We start from the raw sequence: 6000 nt of genomic DNA on the forward strand, positions 1-6000 counted from the left end.
CTGTGCATCCGGAGCCTGTGCTCCGCAATGGGAGAGGCCACAACAGTGAGAGGCCCGCATACTGCAAAAAAAAAAAAAAAAAAAAAAATGAAATACCCTCACAGACATACCCAGAATAATGTTTGACCAAATATCTGGACACGCTGTGGCTCAGTCAAGCTGGCACATAAAATTTACCATCACAAGTCCACCGCTCGTCAATACACATGTTCTTAAACCATACCTAATCTCCAAATAAAGACAATAACCAGGTCATAGTACTGAAATATTATAAAATAAAGTCAATATATTTTATATTACATGATAAGGAATAAGAGAGGGGAAAAACAAAGATTTTTTATACACACACAAACATATTCATAACAAGATAAGAAGGAAATATAACTATTACAGTCCTGTAATTACAGAAATTACATTTCTGTAACTGGTCATCTTGCTGTACTGGAAATTTATAACTACCTTCTTCTACTATTCATTCTGCATTCTTTTTGCCTTCAGCAAGCACCTCAGCTGGTCATGGTTCTTTACCTGGTGTGGTGACCCAAACTCTCATTCCTGAAAGGTCTGGGCCATTAGTAGTCCTGCCTGGATTGCCACTATTGCTGGTACTGTAACCAAGTCTTCAAAAGGCCATTCCACCATTCTATCAAACCAGCTGCTTTAGAATGGCAGAAAACATGGTAAGACCAGTGAATTCCATGAGCATGGGCCCATTGCCACACTTCATTTGCTGAGAACTAATTTCCATGATCAGAAGCCATGCTCTGTGGAATAGCACGATGGTGGATAAGGCATTCGTAAATCCACAGATGGTAATTTGGGCAGAAGACTTGCATGCAGAGAAGGCAGATGTGTATCCAGAGTAAATATATATTCCATTAAGAAAGAAACACTGCCCTTTCCAGGATGGAAGTGGTCCAGTATAATCAACTTGTTCACCCAGGGGAATGATACAAGGCAGGGGGCCCAGTGTCGGTCTCTGCTGCTGCCAGATTGGGCCCTCAGTGATTGCCTTAGCCAGGTTGGCCTTGGTGAGTGAACGCTCGTGTTGCTGAGTCCGTGCATAACCTCTGTCCTGGCCAAAATGGCTGCTTTGTTCATGGGCCCATTGTGCAATGACAGGGGTGGCTGGGAAAAAAGATTGGCGGTATTCCCATAACAGGTCATCCTATCCACTTGATTATTAAGATCCTCCTCTGCTGAGGTCACTCTTTGTGAGCTTTTTCTTGGAACACAAATATCTTCATGTTTTTTGCCCATTCAGAGAGTTTTATCACATAGCTCTTCCCCAAATTTCCGTGTCACAAATTTTCCAATCATGTTCCTTCCAAGTCCCTGACAATTCAGCCAAGCCATTGGCCACAGCCCAGGAGCTAACATAACAATATAATCACATGTCTGGTCATTTCTACTTTCAAACAAAGTGAACAACCAGGTGCACTTCTCTATGTTCTGCCCCCTGGGACCATTCCCCTTCACAATGTCCTTCAGGATGTCCCCAGAAGGGTCAGTAGTATTACAGCTGTTCTCTTGTGGGTGGTGCCTGTGTATTGTGCAGAACCAACTGCAAACCAGGCCTGAGTCTTCTCTTCTTCCATTAGCTGATCATAGGGAACTTCCCCTGAGGCCATGGGTGCAGGCTGGAAGAGAAGTGTGTGGGAGGCCATGAGAATCTGAACCATTTCTTCATGTAACTTACTTGTGCCTGCAGGGCCTAGTCAGGCCTGATCTCTTATATACCACTTAAATTTGATGATGGAGTGCAGCTTTGCACACCCAACTTTATGGCTTGTCGGGCAGCTCAGGTCACACAGTAATTTGGTGGTCCATTCGGAGCATTCAGTCTCTTCTAAGACCCAGTAGCAGGCCAAGAGCTGTTTCTCAAAAGAGGATTAGCTATCTGTGGAGGACTGCAGGACTTTGCTCCAAGGTCCTTAGGGCCTGTGCAGCGATTCACCTACAGGCGCTCCCCAAGGCTCCAAACGGCATGCCTGTACGCCACTGCCACTTCAAGCACCGTTGGATCTACTGGATTGTGTGGCCCCCGCGGCAGAGCAGCTTGCACAGCAGCTTGACCTGTCGCAGAGCCTTCTTTAGTTCTGGCCCGGCTCAAAGTTGGCAGCTTTTCAGGTCACTTGGTGAATCGGCCTGAATAACACACCCAAATGAGGAATATGCTGCCTCCAAAATCCAAAGAGGCCCGATAAGGTGTCGTGCCTCTCTTTTGGTTGTGGAAGGGGCCAGATGCCACAACTGATCCTTCGCTTTATTTTATTTTTATTTTACATCTTTATTGGAGTATAATTGCTTTACGATGGTGTGTTAGTTTCTGCTTTATAACAAAGTGAATCAGTGATACATATACATAGGTCCCCATATCTCTTCCCTCTTGCGTCTCCCTCCCTCCCTGATCCTTCACTTTAGAAGGGATATCTTGATGTGCCCCACACCATTGGACCCTTGAAATTTCCCTGAGCTGGAAAGGCCTCGAACTTTAGCCAGATTTATTTCCCATCCTCTGACACACATATGTTTCACCAATAAAAACCAATGTCTGCAGTAGTTGCTACTTCTTCTGTTTATTTATTTATTCTTGGCGCCTGGACAGGGACATGAACCCTGGGCCCTCAGATTAAAAGTCTGATGCTCTCCCAGCTGAGCTACCCAGACAGTAGTTGCTACTTCTTGCTCACTAGGTCCAATCTACATAGTGTCATCAATGTAATGGGCAAGTTTGATATCTTGTGGATCAGAAAGGTGTCAAGCAGAACATCATATATTGATGACCAGTGTCAGGGGAGGACTCCCACTACATGCAGGAAGAGCTGAGGTCATCACAGTGCTGTTTGGCCACCAGGAATAGAAGTCTAAACACTTCTGCCCACTGCATCTTGGTAACAGAGTTGCCAAGGAAAACAATGTAGTCAAGCACTGGTTGGAACAGTGCTTTACTCACATAGAGAAGAGACAGAGCAGGATCAACTTCAATTGTGGGTGTTGGTCCCTTAAGGCCAGTGGGTCCCTCCTGGAAGCAGATGCTGGGCAATTGGCCTACATGCACCCCCTCTGGTGCCAAGTAAAAGGATCCCTCCCTCTCCCCCATGGAATATGAAATAGCTGGGGGCATGCCTGAGGACCACTGATGCATTTGCTTAAGTAGAACAAAGGAGTACACACTGAGCATGAAAGAGAGAGAGAGAGATTCCCACACAATGTGCACAGGCTGTGTGGGCACTTTACCTCTTGGTAAGAAAGTGTTCCAACCCCAAGGTCCATTCTTATGTTGCTGAGTGGGGGATGAAATATTGTGAGCATGAGACTGGCTTTTTCAACAGAAGGTGATCGAGATCCCTGTGAACTAAATGATGACATAGGGCTGCAGAGGTGATATACCCCTGAGGTAGAACCGTGAAGGTGTATTGCTGGCCTTGCCAGCTAAAAGCAAACTGCTTCCGGTGGTCCTTATTGGCAAGGATGGAGAAAAAGGCACTTGTCAGATCAATCGCTGCATACCAGGTACCAAGGGGTGTGTTAATTTGGTCAAGCAATGAAACCACATCTGGCAATTGGAGTCACCACCTGGTTAAGCTTACAATAATCCACTCTCATCCTCCAAGATCCATCTGTCTTCTGCACAGGCCAAATAGGTGAGTTGAATGGTGATGTGGTGGAAATCACCACTGCTGCATCTTTCAAGAACTTAAGGATGGTAGTAATCTGTGTAATCCCTTCAGGAATGTGGCATTGCTTTTGCTTTACTATCTTCCTAGGTAGAGGCAGTTCTAGTGGCTTCCATTTGGCCTGTCCCACCATAATAGCCCTCAGTCCACAAGTCAGGGAACTAATGTCGGTATTCTGGCAGCTGCTGAGTATATTTCAATAATGCATTGCAGAACTGAGAAAATACCCCTAGGATGGGTTCAGGGACTCACTAGCCCACTGTGAGATAGACCTGATTGATCATCTTATGATCTCCGGAAGCCCCTACTCTGATTGGTGGACCACAGTGACATTTTGGGTCTCCTGGAATTAGTGTCAGTTCCGAGACAGTATTCCTGAAAAGTCTGATTATTTCCTTTTCCCCAATGCACAGTAACCCTGGTAAAAGGCCTTTTGGGGAAGGCTAGGATAAAGATTAACAGTGTCCTGGCAGTGTACTGGGGTTCTTCCTCAAGAAGACCCAATCTCTTCTTCATTCAAAGGGCTCTGGGTATGTAAAGTGACTCAAGTCTGGGAATTGACTGAGGGGTTAAGACTCTGTTTTTATGATTCTGGTTAGAATTTTGTTCCCTTGACCTAGAACTTTTCTGCTTATACGGATCAAGTAAGAATTTAGTAGGCTTCCTGTTTAGGTCACTTCTAGGAACACCATGACCAACGTCAATCACTGTCTTTGTGAGTCAGATATTCTGATTTCTTATTTTATTTTATTTTATTTTATTTATTCATTTATTTATTTATGGCTGCATTGGGTCTTCGTTGCTATGCACGGGCTTTCTCTACTTGAGGCAAGCGGGGGCAACTCTTCATTGCGGTGCGCAGGCTTCTCATTGTGGTGGCTTCTCTTGTTGTGGAGCGTGGGCTCTAGGTGCACGGGCTTCAGTAGTTGTGGCATGTGGGCTCAGTAGTTGTGGCGCACAGGCTTAGTTGCTCCGCAGCATATGGGATCTTCCCAGACCAGGGCTCGAACCCGTGTCCCCTGCATTGGCAGGCGGATTCCTAACCACTGTGCCACCAGAGAAGTCCTGATATTCTGATTTCTGCTTTGAATCTGCTCTCCATTGAGGTAGCCACTCTCACCTGACCTTTGATGGTTGAGTGCTTCTACTTGGTCCTTGCAACCCTGGGATCTTATTACTCCCTTGCATTTATACTTTCCAGTTCAGTGGTTTACCTTTCCACTTTCTTTACTTTTTAAAAAAATTTAATTTATATACCATAATATTCTTCCTTTTCCTTTTCATCTCTTTAATGTTTTGCTTGTTTTTAACCAACACAATATTTTAAAAATTTAACATAGTCAGGGGCTTCCCTGGTGGTGCAGTGGTTAAGAATCCGCCTGCCAATGCAGGGGACACTGGTTCGAGCCCTGGTCCGGGAGGATCCTACATGCCGCGGAGCAACTAAGCCTGCACGCCACAACTACTGAGCCTGTGCTCTAGAGCCCACGAGCCACAACTACTGAGCCCACGAGCCACAACTACTGAAGCCCTCACGCCTAGAGCCCGTGCTCTGCAACAAGAGAAGCCACCACAGTAAGAAGCCCGTGCATCGCGACGAAGAGTAGCCCCTGCTCGCTGCAACTAGAGAAAGCCCGCGTGCAGCAGCGAAGACCCAACACAGCCAAAAATAAAGAAATTAAAATAAATAAATTAAGAAAAAAATTTAGAACACTTTCAACACTCCAAAAAGAAACCCCAAACCATTAGCAGTCACTCCCTTTCTGTGGCAATGTTTTTAATTATAGATTCAATTAAGAGTTTTATGCTTCCTTCATGGTCAAACCCAAGGCCCACACTTCAGGACTAGCTTTTCCCAGAGACTCCTGCTCCAGGATCAGTGTCAGCAAACAATGAGGCACTGACCATCTGTGTCACTGTGCTGGGATGCAGAAAGGATATGAGTGAACAGGGCAACGAACCCAGGCTCTATAGAATCCTGAGTTTTAGCACCAGGTTAGAGCTGAGCTTTTGAACAAGCTTAAATTCTGAATCTGCATCTTTGCCTACCAAGTGGGGAGAGTAATCTCCTCTCTATTTTTCTGGATTGGGGTGGGACAAATGAGAGAAATGTGTGCAAAAGTACTTTAAAAATTGTGAAGTATTCAAGTATTATTGAAGGGCTGGCAATTTAGCTAAGGAGACACAAATAATAACTATAGGGGGACTTCCCTGGTGTCGCAGTGGATAAGACTCCACGCTCCCAATGAAAGGGGCCCGGGTTCGATCCCTGGTCAGGGAACTAGATCCCACATGCATGCCGCAGCTAAGAGTTCACGTG

General features: G+C 45.5%; 1 non-coding gene across 1 annotated transcript; it reads right to left on the reverse strand.

Moving 5' to 3' along the window:
* Positions 1-2597: 2597 nt before the first annotated feature.
* Positions 2598-2670, reverse strand: TRNAK-UUU (transfer RNA lysine (anticodon UUU)). Its single transcript has one exon. It is a non-coding gene; the product is annotated as a tRNA-Lys (tRNA).
* Positions 2671-6000: the final 3330 nt, after the last annotated feature.

This window comes from Phocoena phocoena, chromosome 11 (genome assembly GCF_963924675.1).
Source record: "Phocoena phocoena chromosome 11, mPhoPho1.1, whole genome shotgun sequence".
In the NCBI taxonomy this organism is placed as follows: Eukaryota; Metazoa; Chordata; class Mammalia; order Artiodactyla; family Phocoenidae; genus Phocoena; species Phocoena phocoena.